At 41.0% G+C, this 21,969-nt stretch overlaps 1 protein-coding gene across 2 annotated transcripts in view; it reads right to left on the bottom strand.

Annotated features, from left to right (window-relative positions):
* Positions 1-14,642, bottom strand: part of lrrn1 (leucine rich repeat neuronal 1) — a 42,614-nt gene extending 27,972 nt beyond the window's left edge. Inside the window, exons 1-2 of one of the 2 annotated variants that reach the window (XM_059944876.1) lie at positions 14,357-14,642; positions 3,757-3,820 (exon numbers count right to left, since the gene is read on the bottom strand). The gene's annotated coding sequence lies outside the window, so the exon portion shown is untranslated. The remainder of the gene's footprint in view (positions 1-3,756; positions 3,821-14,356) is intronic. The other variant, XM_059944874.1, reaches the window with a different exon arrangement.
* Positions 14,643-21,969: the final 7,327 nt, after the last annotated feature.

Raw genomic sequence — 21,969 nt, 5'->3', positions numbered from 1 at the left:
CTCAAAACCCCCTTGTTCAATTGAATCCTCAACTTCCTCTCTTGCAAACCCCAGTCAGTTTTGATTGGCAACATTTTTTACAACTTCCGGCAGCACAAGTGCATCACAGGGCTGTGTGCTTAGCTCCTGCTCTACTCAATTATAGTAATGACTAAAATATATAACACTGAGCACGGGGGCTCCCCAGGATTGCATGCTCAGTCCACTGCTGTTCACTCTGCTGACCCATGACTGTGCTGCAACACACAACTCAAACCATATCATCAAGTTCGCCGATGACATGACTGTGGTGGGTCTCATCAGCAAGAACGATGAGTCAGCTTACAGAGAGGAGGTGCAGCAGCTAACGGACTGGTGCACAGCCAACAACCTGTCCCTGAATGTGACCAGAACAAAAGAGATGGTTGTTGACTTCAGGAGGGCACGGAGTGACCACTCCCTGCTGAACATCGATGGCTCCTCGGTAGAGATCGTAAAGAGCACCAAATTTCTTGGTGTTCACCTGACGGAGAATCTCACCTGGTCCCTCAACACCAGCTCCATAGCAAAGAAAGCCCAGCAGCATGCCTACTTTTGTGAAGGCTGAGCAAAGTCCATTTCCCACCCCCCATCCTCATTACATTCTACAGGGGCTGCATTGAGAGCGTCCTGAGCAGCTGCATCACTGCCTGGTTCGGAAATTGCACCATCTCGGATCGCAAGACCCTGCAGCGGATAGTGAGGTCAGCTGAGAAGATCTTCGGGGTCTCTCTTCCTGCCATCACGGACATTTACACTTCACGCTGCATCCACAAAGGAAACAGCATTATGAAGGACCCCATGCACCTGTCATACAATCTCTTCTCCCTCCTGCCATCTGGGAAAAGGCTCCAAAGCATTCGGGCTCTTATGGCCAGACTATGTAACAGTTTCTTCCCCCAAGCTATCAGACTCCTCAATACCCGAAGCCTGGACTGACACCTTGCCCTACTGTCCTGTTTATCATTTATTGTAATGCCGGTACTGTTTTTGTGCACTTTATGCAGTCCAGTTTAGGTCTGTAGTCAGTATAGCTTTCTGTGTTTTTTATTACGTAGTTCAGTCTAGTTTTTGTACTGTGTCATGTAACACCATGGTCCTAAAAAATGTTGTCTCATTTTTACTATGTACTGTACCAGCAGTTAATGGATGAAATGACAATAAAAGTTGACTTGACTGCGAGGCCAAGTGCAGCTCCAATGCCATATTCAAGTTTGCTGACAATGCTACTGTTGTATATATAAAATCAAAGGGTGATGACAAAACAGCACATAGGAGGGAGCCTGAAAATCTGGCTGAGTTTTGCCACAACAACCTTTTATTCAATGTCCATCCAGCAAGATCAAGGAGATGATCGACTTGAGGAGGAAACTGGAAATCCACGAGTTATTTCTCATTGGGGATTAGCAACTTTAAATTCCTTCCTTGGTAACATTTCAGAGAACCTATCCTGCAATTATGAAGAAAGCACACCAGTGCCTCTACTTTTGTAGAGGTTTGTGAAGATTTAGCATGACATCTAAAAAAATTTCTGACAAACTTCTATAAATCTGTGGTGTAGTGTGGTGTATATTGACTGGCTGCACCACAGCCTGGAATGGAAATGCCAATGCCTTGCACTGAAAAGCCTACAAAAAGTAGTGAATATGGCCCAATCCATTATGGGTAAAGCCCAGCATTAAGCGCATCTACATGGAGCATTGTTGCAGGAAAGCAACATCCATCATCAGGGATGCCCATCAGCAGTGAGAAGAGAGGTCATGCTCTCTTCTCACTGCTGCCATCAGAAAGGTGGTACAGAAGCCTCAGAACTCAACAACCAGATCCAGCAACAGTTACTAACCCTCAACACTCAGGCTCTTGAACCAGAGAGGATAACGTTACTCAACTTCACTTGCCCCATCGCAGAATGTTCCCATAACTTATGGTCTCACTTTCAAGGACTTTTCAACTCAGGTTCTCAGTATTTATTACTACTGTTTTCCTCCCTTTTTGTATTTGCAGTTTGTCTTTTGCTCTGTGGTTGTCTGCCCTGTTGTCATGGCCCTTCATTGATTCTATTATGTTACTGGATTTACTGATCATGCCCCAAAGAAAGTGAATCTTGAGGTTGAATATGGTGACAAATTTCAATAATAAATTTACATTGAACTTTGATACAAATATCTTGCTTTTGAATGAAAAGACTCCACCTTTAAAAAATATATTGGAGGGAAAAAAAGTAAATATGAAAGAGGCAAGTTTGATGCAAGTCTGCTTTCCAATAAAGGGTATACAGGAATTATCTTATGTGAACAATACCACAGTTGCAGAGTATTTGCACAGTCATTTTGCAGTTTATTATGGCCCATGTTTAAAAAAAAATCTGAGCAAATATTCCAAGAATAGGAATGGTGCAAGTACAGGTTGCAGGGTAGTACTGCACATTTCATACTTACATCCAGATTTTTGACAAGTTTTCCCCCTGACCTAGATAAGCTTTTCCAAACATTAGCAAGAATCAAGTGCACTGCTGTAACCCAAGTACCTTTCCTCCCTTCAATTTGAATCCGCATCACTGCAGCAAGATGCTTTATTCCCATTCTTCCCCTGCTGCAAGCAATAAACTATTCAATAATCAGCTGTTATAAAACACACGTGCAAAGTGCTGGAGGAACTCAGAAGGTCAGGCAGCATCTGTAGAGGGAAATAAACAGTCTATATTTTGGACCGAGGCCCTATGTTGGGATTGGAAAGGGGGGGGGGGGGGTGCCAGAATAAGGTATGATAAGGGAAAGGGGTACAAGCTGGTAGATGAGGCAAGGTGAGGTGACAGGCAGAGGTGGTAAGGGATATCTGATAGGAGGAAAGTGGACCATGACAAAAAGGGAAAAAGGGACACCAGAGGGACAGGATGGGCAGGTGGGAGGAATAGGGGTAAGAGGGGATCCAGGAATGGAAGGGTTACTGCATGATGAACATCTGGCAGCTCTTGGCTGTGTTTCCTGGAGTTCAGGAGAATGAGAGGGGATCTCAGAAACATTCAGAATGTTAAAGGCCTTAACAGATTAGATATAGCAAAGTTATTTCCCATGGTAGGGGATTCTAGGACAAGAGGGCACAACTTCAGGATTGAAGGACGTCCATTTAGAACAGAGATTAGGAGAAATTACTTTAGCCAGAAGGTGGTAAGTCTGCGGAATTTGTTGCCACGAGGGGCTGTAATACCTGTCCAAGTCACTGGGTGCATTTAAGGAGGAGATAGATAGGTTCTTGATTAGCCAGGGCATCAAAGGGTACGGGGAGAAGGCAGTGGAGTGGGGATGACTGGAAGAATTGGATCAGCCCATGATTGAATGACAGAGCAGACTCAATGGGCAAATGGCCTACTTCTGCTCCTATACCTTATGGACTTAATTGGGCAATTGAACAAGTGAGGGGCAGGTGCTAGAAATTATCAGAAGTTAGGACAATCGATATTCCCTTCCATAGATACTGACTGACCTGCTTGATTTCCTCCAGAATTTTGTGTACGCTGCTCTAGATTTCTAGCATCTACAGAATCTCTTGCATTTATAGAACAATTCTAGTTTTTGGTTTGTTTTAAGAACCTGTTAAATGAAAACCATTAATCTTTTGCGAGTAGTAAATTTTACTATATACTTCATATTAGTTAATAACATCAACTGTGCCATCACTCACTAATGTAGTATCTGATTATTCTGCAGAAAGTCCCTTTTAAGAACTATTTTGTAATACCTGTCCAAGTCTTTGGGTATTTATTGAAGCTAGTGGAAATGCCTGTAATCCTTGCTGGATTCTTCTAAAGTTAACAAAGAAATATCCAAAATGAGTATCATCTTTAAGTTTAATATAATCAAGTATTAAAAAAATTAAACCAAGTGGACTTCAAACTCCCAGATACTCTTTCAAATAGTTGACTTTTAATAAAAAAAATCATATAATTTGATTCACATAGCAGATCATCCAAGAGTTTTTAAGCTCCTATTCTTCCCACCCCCCCCCCCCCCCTACACCAACCACCAATTGGGGCACAGGATTTGACTGCTACTTTCCATCCAGTTGTAAAACCATACAGTAGTTTTAGTGGCTCTACCCAGCAAGCACAATTTAAATTATATCTAGAACAATGTGGTCTTTCAACCTAATGTCACTACTACATTTATCTTCTACTTCAGGCAAATAGGAATGACATCAGCTAAACAGCATTAACTGGACACAGGAGAAGCAAGTGAGACAAAGTTGTTTTTATGAAAGAAAAAATACAGAAGTAAAAAGGAAGAAGTTTCTTTGCTAACGGGAGGCAGAGGGGAATTAGATCTGGTTTGCATTATTACAACAAACAGCCAGAAAAGTAATGATGTTTTCCAAACTGTTGTACAATGACAGTAATTGGTGCAAGTAGAAAAAACAGCTGTGGTAGATCATACTTTCAGGCAATTCATTGAAATTATCTCCAGCAGAAAAGTAGTTTTCTTCAAGTTATCCTTCAGGGATAAAGTAACCTCTTAAAACAAAATGCTCAGCTATCAAACAAACTTGGCACTGAACAGGAATTGTTGAATAAAAATCCAAACTGTAACTGTTGCACAGTTGGGAATTTCCAATGACATGACACTAGAAAAATAAAGTGCCAAGTTCAATTTTAAAGGTTTAAACATGTCTGCTGCAGAGGTGCAATGGTCGGGCATCTGATTGAATTTAAGCACCCCTCAAGATCCCCAATGCAGTCAGGATTAACAGCGAGTAATTGACACAGGGAAAAGGCAGTTCCCCAACTGCATTCATCTGCATGGCATTTATCTTGCACGACTTCAAACAAAACAAGACAAAAAAAAGACAAGTTAATTTTTCTTCCCCATCTTTAACTGTGACACTTCAGCAATAAACAAGATCTCAGCTAAATCTCATTTATTCAATGAAGAATTTCATTTTGAATTAGAACTCTGCAATGCCATGGACAAATGACATTTGATTCAGATTTAAGCTAGTCTTTAATTGCTTTGTAATTCAGTTGCTTTGAAAATCTGTGCAACTCAATGACAAGGGAAAAAGTTCAAAAACTGACGCACAGTCCCCACTGTGTAGTCAAATCGCTGCAGTTCCAGTTTGTAAAAATCTCCTCTTCAATTATATTTTTATTCACCTGTAAATAAACCAGGAGCAGAGTGAACAGTGAATACAGTCAGCATTGTCACGAGATAAAGCAATGAAGGAAAGAAAATTCATGGTCAAGTGGGTGGCACATAATAATGGACAAGAGAAACCAGCTTTGCCCCTTGCTAAAGACCAATTATACACCTTACAGAAATTAATCTGCAATATCCCTGTAGGTTTTAAACTGACCCATTAGAAGTGAATTGAAATACACGCAAACATTCCTACAAACGTACTGTGGAGAGTATTCTGACTCACTGCATCACCATCTAGTATGTCGGGGGGTGGGGGGGGGGGGTGTGGAATCTACTGCGCAGGTATGAAAGCTACAGAAAGTTGTAAAGTTAGTCAACTCCATCATGCGTACTAGCCTCTGTAATATCCAAGACATCAAGGAGTTGTGCCTCAAAAAGGCAGCGTCTATCGTTAAGGACCCCTAACAGCCAGGACATACCTCTTAATGTCACCATCAGGAAGGAGGTACAGAAGCCTGAAGGCACATTCAGTGACTCAGGAATAGTTACCCCCCCCCCCCCCATCAGATTTGTGAATGAAATTGAAACCATGAACATTATCTCACTATTCTTCTGTTTTGCACTAATTATTTAACTATTGATGTATACAACTTACTGTAATTTAGTTTCTGTTCTACATCATTTATTGCATTATACTGCTACCACAAAGTAATAAATTAACAAGTTAACATATGCCAATAATATTAAACCCAATTCTGACATAAAGCAATTGGATTCCAAAGCGTGGCTTCAGAAGTTTGAAGGCTTACTTCTACTGTTCAGAAACACTTAAGTGGAAAGTGCATCAAATGATGCCCGTTACATACTAGGGTGTTGAAGAATTGAGCGGTACAAGCCAAGCAGAGTGCAAATACAAGCAAGACTCTAACTTCCAGAATACCAACATGTGGGGCAACAGTTATACATATTAAGCAAAATAATCCTTGTCATTTAAGCCTTCACAGAAACAAGAGGATAAAGGACAGTTTATCAAGGGCAGGGATACTCAATATTTTATGCCATGGAGCCTTACCATTAACCGAGAGATCCATGGACCCCAGTCTGGGATCTAGGGTATGAATGTAACCAGGCCTATACTGAATCAGGAGGTTCAGTTTACTGAGTCATATCTCAATGGACTTCTGACACAGATCTAGAGCTTTGTTTATGCAGCTGCAGTGGTTACCTTTGGGTATTATGTCAGCACGATTTTTTTGATGCAAACTCTGGGGGACGGCTAATAATCAGCAGTGACAGCTAGAATAGATGATCCAGTGTCTGTTTACATGGAGTTTGTTACCAAAGACACCTGAGTACAGCCTGGCATTAGTTAGCAATATAATTAGAGTCAAAGTGTAGTAGATGCAATCCAAGCTTCAGAACTGGAACAAGCTGATGTTCCAGCTCAGTAAAAATTAACTGAATCTCCTATTTGTAAAGGCCAGCTAGGAAGCATGGCCCACAGAACCTCAATTGTTCAGGTAACTATTAAAAGATTCAACTCATCACCAAGAGCATGAAACTGTCTTCTTGTATTACGTCAACCACCAGACAGTCGAGTAATCCATCACTGGGACTCTGTGGGATGTTGCTGTATAAAAAGGGGCAAGGTAACAGACAGCTTATTCTGATGTAATTTCATGCAACACACCAGTAGATACTTCTGAAGGGAATCAATTACAGAAGTCTTTCCTTAAAAAAAAGGGTATCAGAGGAAATATATTTGTGAGAAGTCATCCAAGAGAAAGAAACAGTACAATCTGGAGAGCACAAAAAGACAAGAGAATCTGCAGATGCTGGAAATCCAAGCAACACACACAAAATGCTGGAAGAATCTAGGAGACCAGGTAGCATCTATGGAAGAGATTAAACAGTCAAGACTTTGGGACAAGACTCTCCATCATAGAGAGCAGTTCAGGCTCATTAGGAATGGAGCAAGGAACATCAAGAGGCATGAAAGAAACACATTCCACTAAATTCCACTCCTCTGGCTTAGATTTCTGCAATGGACAATTTGTTTGTCTGCGTCATCGGTATGTCCTTCATGTTTTAGAAATGGTATGTAATTTGGAAATGTTTAAGATAGAAATCCTCCAAGTTTTAAATGCATTTTAAGAATGTTGTTTGTTTTGAAACACACATCACTAAAAATAAACAAACTGTGTTTTAAACTACTTTGCAAGTTGGGGAATTTTCTCCTTGATTTGGAGAGGGGAATCCACCACATAAATTGTGGATTCTGGTTAATTGGGCCATTGGTTAATTGGGGCAGCCAGTTATTTGGGACAACTCTTTAAAACAAATCGAGAAGATAGCTGGGATTCCCTTAATTGGGGGGGGGGGGGGCAATATGCTGCTTAATTGGGGCAGGAAATCGCTGCTGAGTTGCGTGGCCATTACGTACCCCACCATGCTTAGAGTGATCAGTTTTTAAAATAGTATTAGTTGCACGTGTTTGTTAGTCAGCAAAAAAAATAAGCAGGAAGAATTAGTGATTGCTTTGCTCACAGTTTCAAGCATTCAAGCTTGGAGATGTCAAAAATGGACAGATGAAAATGAAACTAAATCACTACTTTAAGTTAATCATCTTGAATGTAACAATGAAAAAGAAGATTTGGAGGATGCAGTTGTCTAAAGCAGTGTATGAATGCAGTCCATTATCTGCACAGGTGTCTGCACCGATGTTCATTTGCAGTTAAAATAACAGATGAATTCCTCTTGATTCCTCATGATTATCAACAGAGTTTTATAAATCTGTAGAGGCATTGGTAATGATCTAACTTATTCTGTATTTCAGTTAAATACTGAAATTGTTATTCAGTTAAACAGTAGTTCAGCCTTTTTAACTATTTCCATGGATCTTCAGCTAATTGGGGCAACTGCTTAATTGAGCCAAAACATGCTGGTCCCAATGTACCCCAATTAATCAGAATCCATCGTAGGGGGTATTGGTAGCTAACTCACCATGCTGAATAAATGGGGAAGTGAGTCAGAGACAGAGCATGGAAACAGGCTTTGATACTGTCAAACAATCCAACAAATGCCTTTGTGGTCAAAGTGCCAGCAATGTTAAACAGCATCCAATCCGTGAGCTCAATTGTCACATTACTAGGGAATTAATGTCTCCTACACAAAGTAAAGATTATAAATGCAAAGTGCAACCATATACATATCATGGACAATTGCACCATAGGGGCAGCTTCTCCTTTGTTCCCTCAATTCCTCAGTCTCTAGAGTCATTCTTCTTGGGACTTTCCTCGGCCTACACTTGAGGAATGGAGCTACCCAAATGGGAATTCTTTGTGGCTTCTGTTGCCAAGGCAGTGTAGGAGATAACAAGTGAGAAAACTGCATGGGGAGAAAGTAGCAACAGTTGCTCACTAGTTTCCTTACTTTATACTGATTAGAATACAAAAGGATACAATGTGGAGGCTTTATAAAGCATTGGTCAGAAGGCACTTGAAGTAGCAAGGGTAATTTTGGGCTCCTTGTCCAAGAAAGAATGTGCTGTCATTGGAGAGGATCTACACAATGTTCACAAGATTGATCCCTGGAATGAAAGGTTTAACAAGCTCCAAGATTGCACTTGTTAGAATTTAGAAGAAACCTACCAAATACTGAAAGGCCTAGATAAAGTAGATCTGGAGAAGATGTTTCCTACAGTGGGAGAACCCAAGATCAGAGGGCACAGCCTTAGACTACAAGGACTCCCCTTAGAACAGATGAGGAATTTCTTTAACCTGGAATCTGGAATTCTTGAATCTGGAATTTATTGCCACAGATGGCTGTGGATGTCAAGACATTGGATATATTTAAAGCAGAGGTTGATAAGTGCTTTATTAGCAAGGGTGTAAAAGGTTGTGGGTTTAAAGCAAAGAGAAAGGTGTTATGAAGGATAATAAATCAGCCATGAAAAAATGGTGAAGCTCCATTGCTCAAATGGCATAATTCTGTTCCTGTGTCTTATGGTCTTAAGCACCATAACCAAATTACTGCATTGATAGACCTGTTTCGATTAGATTTGTGTCGCTCAGTGAGCGGAGGCTCAGCAAGAAGTTGAAACCAGCTATGCGATTTGCTTGAAGCACTCCCAAATTCCATTAATTGATACACAAAAAAGATTTCAAAGCTAACCTAGTTACAGCCATTAGGGTTCCTGATTGATTGCATCTTCCCAAATTGGAATGGTGGTTGACTGCCAAAGGCATTACTAAAATTTGAGTGGAAGATGCACAACTACTTGTGACAAAACAAGGGAACTTCCAACAATCTATACTAACCAATTGTCAAATGAAATGGGCAGGTTACAAGGTAAGGAGAACCATTCTCAGAGGTACTAATCACCCCATTCCCTGCTGAGCATTGCCGAGTTGAAGTCTGATTAACCCAGACTAATGCTGGACTATCAGGCATCATGTCTGCATTTAATTCTATCAGTATCAAGCGCTATAAAGGCTACCACTGTCCACCTCAAGACTAAGAGACATCAGCACTGTGCACGTGCAAACAGGATAACCAGGCACATGCACTGTAACGTGTTTAAGGTCGTGTTTCATGCTGCCATTTCTCTTCGGCTAATTAAAAAACTAACCAATGAATTGAAAAATCAAACACTTCAGATTTAAAAAGTCGGTTTTAATAACAAACAGAAAAGGGAGACCATTCAAACCCCGAGCATGTAAAGAAAATAGTGAAGAGAATACCAAACATTCAATGCTTTGCAGACAGCAATCAATTATTCAATAGAACAGGAAATAGTTTAAAAAGTCATGTTACCAAGTATTAGATCAAACAGTACCAAAACCATCTCAAATAGTTGACATTCTGCAGCTTGTTCACACCCTACAATATTGATGATCTAAATCTGCTAATAAAAAAAAGATATTGTGTAAAAAGTGCAATGGTAAAGCAAAAGTGGATGGGGAACTGAAGAAACAGGCCCATTTCCTCCTCAATACTTCCCTTCCCGTTGCTTTTAAATCACTATGATCTTTCAGTCCATTTTAAGAAAAGTCTTGTTGTTTTTCCCATTAAAGATTGATCACTTTCATTAATAGTTGAATTTGCACCTTAATTTAATTGAATCACTACAACTAAAAGCAAAAAATTGGCTAGTGACTTGCACCAGATATCCATCCATAGGGTCACTGGGATTAGGATTTTGGCATAATTGGGAGACGAAGAGTTTATATACTGCCATGGTAATTTCCATTGGTATTTCAATATGCTTCCCATTGCACCAAGTTTCTTCTTAAAATTTAGGGGTGGGGGGTGGAAAAGGAAGTAGTTAGCCTTCGAATTCTTACCGCATGTTACTGTCAATTTTTTAAAATTATCTTTGGCCAATTTACTGACTCATTTTCTATAAATTTAGATCCCAGATAGTTTATACAGAACTGTAATAGCACAAGATTCAACATGTTAAAGACAAATTTAGTGCTAATCTTTCTAAGCCCTTCCCATTAGAAATAGGCCTTTGTTAGAGTGAACAAGCGATTGCCTGCTGTACAAGTGACATGGAGGTTGGAGGACTATGGAACGTTGTTTTGATAATCCACATTGAACTTAAAGGCTTCCTTAAACCCTTCCTCATGATTATTTAATCCACTCAAGCTTCTGTTCCAGCACTGATCGGGGAAAGAGGTTACAGTCTCCTTAATGCACACAAAAAGGAAAATGAATTTACTCTGCAACTTCCAAAGGCAGTCCATTCATGCAATGCTGCAAAAAAAAAGTCTGTGCCCGGTTGTGGGGAGTTGCTGACAAGAGATTCAAGATTACCCTGGCACCAGTGTTTTATTAAGGATAAGTGGACATCTATTGCACTGCAGAGTGCTTCATGACACAAGTCAGCACCCTTAGAGAGCCGGGTGATAGTATTAGTCATATTCCTCTATTCTAGTTAGTACTAGCTGCATTTGCCTTTTTCCTGAAATAGAGGTCACTTGGATTCACTACATCTGCTGAATCTTCTCTGCACCAATACAGAAAGCTAGTCAGAAGCAATTCAGATGACTTCATTAATATTTATTCAGCACTATAACAGTGTCACAGAATGGCAAGACAAGATCAACGAACTGGCTTCCTCAGAGTGCAATGCTTCAACAGATTAACCAACCGAGGCTTCACAGTCTGAAATCAATAGCTCAAAAAGCAACTTCAATAGGACCAAGCTAGTATTCCCTCCCCAACACACATTGACAGTAGGGAAAGAGTTCTGTAGTAGTAGCAATAATACAATCTAAACTTTAAAATCCATGCTCACTAAGCCAAACCTACACAGGAATCTGCGATATACAAAATCTATGAACATGCTGTGGTAAATACAATTTACTAGACGAGACAATGTCACTAGTTGCATCACTGTTTGGTAGGAGTGCACATTGCATCTTACAGCACTTTCCGGGATTTCAGTGCATTAGGATGCACTGTTACTCAAATAGTTTTGTAATACAATCACTGCTGTAACAACCAATTGGCGCACAGCAAGTACGTACAAATGGCAATTTGCCACATGACAGCGAAAGTGCCAATACCAGTACAAATCCTCCACAAAGCAAGAGGAAAATACAAAATTGAAGCCATACCCAAAATAAAATACATGCACCTGTTCTCAATGGAATAACTGATTAGTACAAATATGATTCAGTAACATTTTTCATGGAAGGAACTTTTCCATCCTTTTTCAGACTGGTCCGTGTGAACACCAGGATGGTCAGTGCCTATTGCCCTTTGAAAGTGGGGGGGGGGGGGGTGGAGAAGCTTGATTTCAAGGAGCATCTGGGCATGAACAACAAATACTTCCCTTGCCAGTGATGTACACATCCCCTGAAGGAATTAAAAAAAGTCTGTGGGTGAGATTGAGAAGCAAGCATTGGCAAAGGCACAGGGGTAACTTATCTACACTTCAAAATAGTGCTTTGGTTTCTTTTTACATACATCGAAGCCAGCAGATGTAGTCTCATCGAAACAAAAGCATCTCAGGCATTGCAGATTCCAGATTTTGTGAACACGTCTATGAAATGGGCCTTGCGCCCACAACTCAGTGAGAGTGCTATGCTCTGACCCAAAGACAAAACACATACTACACATGGGCCTGATAGTATCATAAAATCTAATCTCAAGTATTTAAAAAAAAACTTCTCATATGCGAATGAAGAGTTGTCTGCAGCACCTGCCTCACGTCACAAAGTAGGTTTATTGAAGGGGGTTGGGGGAGAAATAGGAAGCATCTGAAATGCACGTTCTTAAAATTGATACTGGGGAGCACAGTATTACTGAAGTTATTATTTGAAACAACCGCTTTATTAACCCTTTAACTACAAAAGGTAGTCGGGCACTGACAAAAATGTTTTTAAAACCAATTAGTATCATCTAATTAGCATTTGACACTCAGATTATTAATGGTGGTTAAGTGCAAAGCAACATCTTAAAACTCTAATAGGAAAATAATGTCTGAAAAAACCTTCACAATTTACAGCAATGTATGAACTGAAATTTTAAAGTAGTGAAAATTTCTGAGCACAATAATCATGCAAATATCTACTTCTACTGCAAAATTGTACAGAACTGATGACTGATATACTGCATAGTTTTTCATATATTTACATATTCAGGAGCTAAGATACCAAAAAGGTTGCAGTAATTAGCCACTATTAGCATTGGGTGTTAATCTCAAGCAACACCAGGATGAATTTTTGTTCTAATTAGAGACCTATGTTAGCCAAAAAAAATTGGCCACTGTTGGATGTATTAAATGCTATGGGAAGCCATTATGAATAATTGCAGCCGCGGCTGATAAGATGACCTGGGTCATAGCTACCAAGGCACTTAAAACAGGGCGTCCAAGTAAAGAGACTCAGGAGTTTGCAGAATCAATTCAAAACACACTCAGGAAATCTCTCCCATCTCCTTCAATCTGTGAACATAAACATTTTAAGATTAAAATCGGGAGGTCCCAAAATTAACACAAGGATAAACTGTTTTAGTAAAACAAACAGTTTTCGCAGAAATCAGGAACGCACAACTAAACTGTTTCATGTGTTGTGTTCGCTTTCAAAAACCCCAACGCCCTGAAAAAAAGAGCTGCAGGCATTTCATCATTAAACTTAAAAGTGGTGTATGGTCTTTTATTTTATGATCACTGTTTAACATTTCCAGTTAAATGGAAAATAGCCGGGTTGACGGGAAAGCCCGCTAAGGAAAGTGCATCAGTGTTTTACAGTACAATCAAAAAAAGGGACAGTAAAATTTAAGAGCGGGAAAGGGGAGTAAGCAAGAAGACGTCCTAAAGATGTGAAGTACTTCACAGGTAGCACCTCATCTCCCCACCTACATCATTCTTTCCCCAAGAAGAACAGTTGCCAAGAGGAACGAGGGCAAGGGAACACAAAGTGAAGGCAGAGCCACGTTAGTACTATATACAGAGTTACTCTATATTATGAGCACCATAGCAGCTGCGAAGCTTGTTTGCATACCTTTAGATTTATACCCTTTTTGGATACTCAGACTTCTTTTAAATCACGACAATGTTCAAATGCCGCCCCCCCCCCCCCAACTCCCTTTTCCTTCCTCCTCTTCCAAGAATGCCTTCCAAGGGAATGGAGGGGAGGTAAAGGGATTCCACGTGAATAGTCCTTTGGTTTGATACCAGGTCTGGGCCCCTGTCACCCACTGACAGCTAGTTAATGGCCATATTCACAGACGCAACTTGTTAGCAGCCTTTTGTCCGGGAACCCCCCACCTCCCCCACTTGTCTGGAGCTGAGCTGAGGTGCAAGAGGTCGCCACTGCCGGCTTTCAAGGGTGGGACACGGAGCAGCGAAGCTGAAGGTCTCAGCCCAGTCTCCTCGCCAGCTTTAAAAGGTGACAATGGACTCCCCGATCCTGGAAACATAGGGCCCATACTGGGCTTTTCACTCATCTTTTAAAAGGCCCATTGTCCCTTTAGATTCCTCCTTCTGAATAAAGGCAAGAAAGCTCCTTGTACAATGTCGCCTCATTTAAATGGAAATGAAAGATTAGGGGAGGCGGGTGGGGGCAAGCACGCCTCTGTTTAGTAGAGGATCATTCCAGCTAACAAGAACTGTGGTCAAATTAATAATTGCTCGAGGAATTACACGTCTAAAACAAAGCACTCGTAAAAGAGAAAGGATAGCGGTGCCTTACCCAACTAAGCCGAAGTGTTGCATCCAACTGCAGATCCTACATGGAGTGGAAAAACTGCCTGTATGGTGAATTGGGGCACTCGGTAGGGGCTTATGTGCAGTCACTGTGAAGGATTCATTTAGTTAATTGCAAACACCCAGCAGTTTCTCCCGACTGTCAAGGATTCAGCAGAATTTCCTCCATCAGCTTCTGCGCGAAAGAAGAATTAAGCTAGAAGCTTCAAATTAATTTCCAGCATGATCATCGCCCGTAGAAATTGTCCCCCGGCTGCAACAGCGCGCGAGTTTGCCCCACAGCTGAGGGAGCCCAAGGAGCTCGTCCTCCAGTGCCTGTATCAGCGAGCACCTGGGACTATATAATACAGCAGCCGGCGGACTCCGAGCGCGTGATTGGTGCTTGCCCGCTGCCAATCAAAGAGCCCAGACGGGCAGAAGCCCATCTGCAAAACCGGTCGGGGATACAAAAGAAGTGTGTGAGTGGGGAGGAGTTGCTGTGCGAATACCGGGGGAAAGCTGCCGTAGTTAGGGTTGCCCCTCAGCGTTATTCTTCCACTAGAAGTGTTAGGGGAACTGAGTCCCAGTGAATGTGCTGGCGGAACCGAACGTGACAGCACCCGTGTAACAATACAGAGTTCTGCCTGAAGTCTTACCCTTCGTGTTTTAAAAACTCCCAAGTAAGAACTACACGCGTCCTAGAGATAGGGGGGAAAGGTGGTGGTGGGGGACGGGAGGGAGGGAGAGAGAGAGAGAGAGAGAAGAGAGAGGTAACTGATTTGATAAACTGGAGCAGTTTACATATATTAAAAATACCTCCAGCCTCTGGGTTTTTTTGCACTGCAGTGCAGAAATGCTTGTGCTGTCTTTTGGCCAAGTGTCACTCATCGCCTGAAAGGAGAAATGAGGGTCAAAATCTGTGTTTTAATGCCGCCGAGTTCAATTAATATAATGTTTTTTTTTGTATGGCTTTGTGCAGAAATTGTGCAGGTAACAAGCTAACGCTAATTAAGTGAACTCTTTATAATGGGCCATGTATGTAAATATTTGACCCTTTAGTGTTTTCTTAAAAAATCACATTAAATGGAAAGAAATGTTTTTTTTTTATTTTCTCTGCAGCAGCCCAAGAATTTAAGACGAGCTCTCTGTTAATGTTGGAATTGCTGGTGAATATTCAATCTATTTTCTTGAAGCTTAAATTAAGAATCTCTGCTTGTTTTGATGGCCTGTAAAGAAAAAACAGCATGACAGTAGATTTATCACTTTGAATGTGGAAGCTATCCAAATCTCCTTCTTCTAATTACTTTCTGCCCTTCTATTTCCTTTCCATTTCCACACATGGTTACCAACACTATTATTCTTGTGACTAGTGAGACGTGACTCCAGTCTCTGTTCCAGTGGAGCATTTCCATGAATATTGTGAAGGTCAAACAAAGCATCACTGAAATAAGGATATATGCTTTTGCATCCTTGCAGTTCTATTTTTAGTATTTCCTTGTTTCCTTTCTCCTCAACATAAGAACAGAGAAAGCAGTACATGCAAAGGTGGGTCAGTACCATTGCTGGGGCAGACAATCCTTCTGGATTGCTTTGGAACCTCAGAGTTTAGAAATTAATCTTAGTGGGCTTGCTTGTCTTTTCTAATTAGTCCAGAGATGGTGAGCCTCCTTTCGATTGACTGGACTCTGTGATGGTGCTTCTGGTTGGGCAGTTACTGAATGCTGTCCCAGTGACCATGAGGGAGACTAATTCCTTGGGAAGTTAAGTTCATAATTAGTTGTCACTGTGATCATAATAAAGAGGGAAGAAAAAGCTTGTGGCATGTTTAAAAATACTAACTTTCCAAGATATTTTTTGCCTTTGCATACTTTATACTAATAAACTATGAAGATGGTGATCATGTGATGAAAGATGTAATCCCCTGTGACAGCTGGAGCATTTATATTCAGTCAATTAAATAAATCTGGGTTAAAGACTGTGCATTAGGGTTATGAAACTATTTTTTTTGTAATATTAACATTTCAGGGCTTTGAATATGAAAATATTCCAGCATTTCCCAGTCTGGCCTATATATTACTATAGACTAATGCCAATGTCATTGGACTGTAACTATACTCTAATAAGACCAAGGACCCCGTACATCACAACAAGGTAGACTTAGAACAAAACAGGGCCATTGACTTCAGCATTGAATGTGTGTGCACTGGCAAAGAGACATTTAGCCTATTTGCAATGCAAAGTCCTTGTCACTAATATCTGGAAATAACCCAAAAATGAAAACTAATCCTGAATTGAGCTTACAAAATCATAATTTCAAGATGACACCACAAACTCCTCCAACATAATTCCTGAGGATGTTCTGTCGGCCCCATGATGTGGAAGTTCAATAGCACTGTTGGCACTAGGGTGCACAGTCTGGAGGGTGTGTCCTGAAACCTGTGAAATTGCATGATGTCAAACCAGGCAGCAACCTGCTGATGACTACTTCCTGTCCTCTCATATAAAGAATCAATGGTCCTCTTTCTGGACAGAAGAGATCTAACATGAGACGCTCATTCTATTGATCAACCTGCTGCAGTACACTTACCAATGAAACTTTGTGGAAGCTAAATCTTATCTTCAGAATGAGAATGTTATGTGGCTTTACCAACCTGCTAAATGAGTCAGCTGCACAGCAGATTCACATTATCAAAAGTGATGCTTATCATGCAGTTTTAGCATCAGTGGAATTATATGCCACCACAATCCTTGTTAGATATCTTCCTCAATTTAAGCTGGAGAGGTTCCCTTGTTCAATGAGGGATGTGGGGGGACATGCCAGGATCGGACCAGGTGTATCTAAAGCTGAGGCACCAATCTGATAAACAGCTGTGCAGAGATGGCTGTGCTGTGCTAAGTGATGGAAACAGTTTGTCATTGACAAAGCTAAGTAATTCCACAGCCAACACATCAGGTCAGAGCTTTGCAGTCCTGCCACATCCAAATAGGAATGGAAGGAACTATGTAAAAACTAATGGCATGGACCTCATCATTCCTAGTGAAGGGAGAGTCTAAAACGTGTGCAAAAGATAAGGTCAAGTTGACCTTGGAACAGAATGTTTGCTTGATGTCATTCAATCCACAGTTTAAATATTCACTCCATTCTCCTCGAGGGCTGGCCAATATACCAACTGCAGAATGCTTCACAAAAATTTGTCAGGGCTTCTTTGAGAGCACCTCCAAAGGATGGATGTTTTGGCCAGAAATTAGGTGCAGACACCGTCATCTCCAAAAGCTTATCCAAGTCACCTCCCATGTATTAGTTGCCTTCTTTCTTATTGGGATAACTAACCAACAACACCATGGGGCACCTTCACATCACAAACTGAATAATATATCCTCACAGATGATCAACACTGGTGCACCTCAGGGATGTGTGCTTAGTCCACTGCTCTATTTGCTCTATACCCATAACTGTGTGTCTAGACATAGCAAAAATGTCATCTATAAATTTGCAGATGATACACTCAAAAGCTTCTATAGTTGTACCATGGAGAGCATTCTAATTTGCTACATCACTGAGAAAAAGCTGCAGGGGTTTGTAAGTTTAGTCGACTCCATCTTGGGTACTAGCCTACAAAGTACCCAGAACATCTTCAGGGAACGGTGTTTCAGAAATGCAGCTTCCATTATTAAGGACCTCCAGCACCAAGGGCATGCCTTTTTCTCACTATTACCATCAGGTGGGAGATACAGACACCTGAAGGCATACACTCAATGATGCAGGAACAGCTTCTTCCCCTCTGCCATCGATTCGTAAATGAACATTGAACCCTTGGACAGTACCTCACTTCTTTAATATATATTTCTGTTTTTTTTGCATGAGTTTTAATCTATTAATATACATATACTGTATTTTGTTTATTATTTTATCTTATTGTTTTTCTTTTATGTATTGCATTGAACTGCTGCTACTAAGTTAACAAATTTCACGACACGCTGGTGGTAATAAACCTGATTCTGATTCATTGTTGGCAGAATCATAGATAGAAATGAGAGGGTGTACAAGAGCGAGATGTATCAGCTAGTTGAGTGGTGTTGCAGCAACAACCTTTCACTTAATGTCAGTAAGTCTACAGACCTGGTTGTGGGTTTCAGAAAGAGTAGGACATGGGAACATGAATCAATCCTCATAGAGGGATCAGATGTGGAGAGAATGAGCAATTTTAAGTTCCTAGGTGTCAAGTTCTTTGGGGATCTAACCTGGGTCCAACACATCGATGGAGTTCTAAAGAAGGCAAGACAGAGGCTATATATTATTAGGAACTTGAGGAGATTTGGTTTGTATACTAAAACACACAAAAACTTCTATAGATGTACCATGGAGAACAGTCTGGCAGGCTGCATCACGGGTACGGGGGAAGGTTGGGGGTGGTTGCCATTGCACAAGACCGAAAGAAACTACAGAAAATTGTAAAATTAGTCAGCTTCATCTAGGGTACTAGCATCTGTAGTACCAAGACATCTTTAAGTAACAGTGCCTCAGAAAGGCAACGTCCATTATTGAGGACCCCCATCACACAATACATGCCGTCATCTCATTGTTACCAGAAGGAAGGAGGTACAGAAGCCTGAAGGCACACACTTAGCAATTCAAGAACAGTTTCTTTCCCTCTGCCATCCGATTACTAAATGAATATTACCTCACTTTTTTATTTCTGTTTTTACACTATTTTAAATTTAAGTATGTAATATACATATTAATTGATTTACTTTTTTTCTATATTATCGTGTACTGCTGCCAGTAAGTTAACAAATTTCATGACATATGCCAATGTATTTAGCCAGATTCTGATTCTGATGGAGAGAAAGGTTCACCTCAAGTCCATTTAGAATGGAATCTGAAGTGCCACTTCGTCAGTAACATATCATGAATAAATAATAAAAACAGAAACCTGCAAGAATACAAAGTAGCAGAGCTGACAGGCCAGGCATTATTAGGTTGGCCACCAAAAGTGAGCTAGTTAGTTGGTTTTCCCTGGTGATTCTTGTTCATTGTGGGTAAGTAACTGGGTACTGTTCAGAGTTTTCCTCAGCCTGAGAACCCATGATGGGTAAAAGTGGACTTCATCTCACTCTGTGATTACTTCAGTAAATTTTCAAGCTACTTTACCCATCATTCATGGGAGATAACTTTTACAGCCAAAGTGGACACAGTAACACCCCAATAATCCAGTATACTTGGTACTTTCATGGCATTGAACTAGCTGATTTTCTGGACCCTTGAATATGATTCCCAATAATGCTATAACAACCTTTTGTTTCTCTATATTTTCAGATGGTAAGTTTTATGATGATAATTTTTCTAATGAACAAGGTAAGTTTAAAGGAAGCATAAGAACTAGGGCTATGGTGAGTAAAAAGGGATTGCCAGAATCTGACTGAGGAGTGAGAAGGCAGCATGGCCAAAGTCACTTGGCATGCCCTATGCCAAACCATCAGGATTTGTGATTGGTCCAATCACCTTCTCGTTTTCTCTTTCTCCAGCTGACTTGTTAATGACCCTGTAAACCACCCCCCCCCCCCATACGTATGTGAAAGTCTGTGTGTTTATTATTCTTTTTTTTGTCAGGGATCTCCCAGTCAGGAAAAATTGAGTTTCTTCTTGAAAATTAGGGTTTCTCCAAAAGTAATTCCAGGCATCAATAAAATCATTGGAGATTGTCTCAATAATTATCTTGAAAATAGAACAGGAGTCAGGATTGACTCCAAACCCAAATCTGTCATCCAGAATAAGAGCAGGAAGCAGATTGACCTTGGCATTTAGTGTGGCCTAATATAGAGAATCCTCTTGCAAGACTGAAAGAAAAGAAATTGAAATGTGGCATCTTCTGGTTTCACCTCTTAGACTCAGCAAGTGGACGTTACAGTAAGATCCCCCCTCCCACAATGTCAGTCCAGGGATCTCGTGTTTCAGAGATGATGCTCATGTTGACAGGGATTATAGCGCCAGAAACAGAGCACTGTCAATGAAAAAGCCACAAGGGGCTTGCATGATCATTTAGAAAGTCAATGGAAAGACAACCAGATGGGAAGTGTAATGGACCTGTTGCCTTACGCTTCCATGTTGCTGCAGAGGCTCTCGGTGCCATTTAAACACTTTGAAGTTGTTCCCATCGTCACATCCATAGACGAAGCAGCATCAAGAAGCATGTTGGTATGGGTTCATTGTTTATCATTGTCACATGTGTAACACTTACCCAACAGGCTGGTATATGTCTAGGGGAAAAGGAGATCCAGCCACTCACCACCCCACCTCCCGTACACACAGGTGCTGTGAGAATCAAGTTTATGCCACGCGTACACGCACAATATCAAACTCACACCAGATACCATTACAGAATACACTTTAAAGATGTTACTAAAACTAAAAGAGTACTATGCAATCCAGTATATATGAAGGAAAAGAAAATAAAGTAAAAGGCACCAACTTATCAAAGTTCAGTCAGTTTAGTGCACATCGTTGGAGCTCAACCATCGAACCAGTGGACCCCTCATCACTTGCCTCCGACCTCCACGTCCTCGCACCTGGGACCACGCCGGTGGTTGACCGAGCAGTGCAGCGCACGTCCACCTTCCTCGGCGTCTCCTTCCCGCCTCCCCTCAAAAGACCGCGAAACCCCCCAAGCTCCCAGCCCCACAAGACAAAATAACATTCCCCATTGGTTAACAAATGAATACAATCCCCATATCAGCAAGTCCAAAGCTAAACAACTGTGAGAGAAAACACTTATCAAACATAGAAGCATTCTTACTCTACCAAACCAAAGAAGCTATTTTGATTACATACACAGTACATTGTACACATGTATCAGGAAATAGTGAAAGCTTGTCTTGCATACTGCTTATACAGATCAAATATTTATTGACTGAGATACTGTGGGCAATAGGCCCTTCTGGCCCTTTGAGCCACAGCTCAAAGAAGCTATATCGGAAGAAGCCACAGCAATCTTCCGATATAAGCCTAATCACAGGACAATTTACAATGACCAATTAACTATTAACTGTTATGTCTTTGGACTTCGGGAGGAAAACGGAGCTACTGGAGGAAACCCATGCAATCATGGGTAGAACGTACAAACTCCTTACAGTGAGAATTGAACCTCAGTCGTCTGTACTGTTAAGCTCTGCGCTATCCACTATGCTACTGTGCCGCCCACACAGCACATTGAGGTAGAACAAAGTAAAAGAATAACAATACAGAATAAAGTGTAAAAGCTACCAAAGGAGCACAATGCAGGTAAATAATGAAGTGATAAAGATCATGGTGAGATAGATTGTGAGGCCATGGGTCCATCTTATGATATAGGAGATCCATTCAGGAGTTTTGTAACAGTGAGATTGAAGCTGTTTTAAACCTTTGATACGTGCTTTCAGGCCTGATGGGAAAGGGGAGAGGAGCGAATGTCCAGGGTGGGTGAGGCCTTTGATTATGCTCCTTTACTGAGGCAGCAAGAACTAGAGACAAAGTCCATAGAGGGGAGGCTGGTTTCCATGATGACCATCACTTTTGCAGCTTCTTGCAGCTGCAGGCAGAGCGGTTGCCATACTAAGCTGTCAAATTACATCCAGATGTAATGC

The sequence above is a fragment of the Hypanus sabinus genome, chromosome 19 (assembly GCF_030144855.1).
Source record: "Hypanus sabinus isolate sHypSab1 chromosome 19, sHypSab1.hap1, whole genome shotgun sequence".
NCBI classification, from domain to species: Eukaryota; Metazoa; Chordata; class Chondrichthyes; order Myliobatiformes; family Dasyatidae; genus Hypanus; species Hypanus sabinus.
This window is presented reverse-complemented; position numbering and strand designations above follow the sequence as displayed.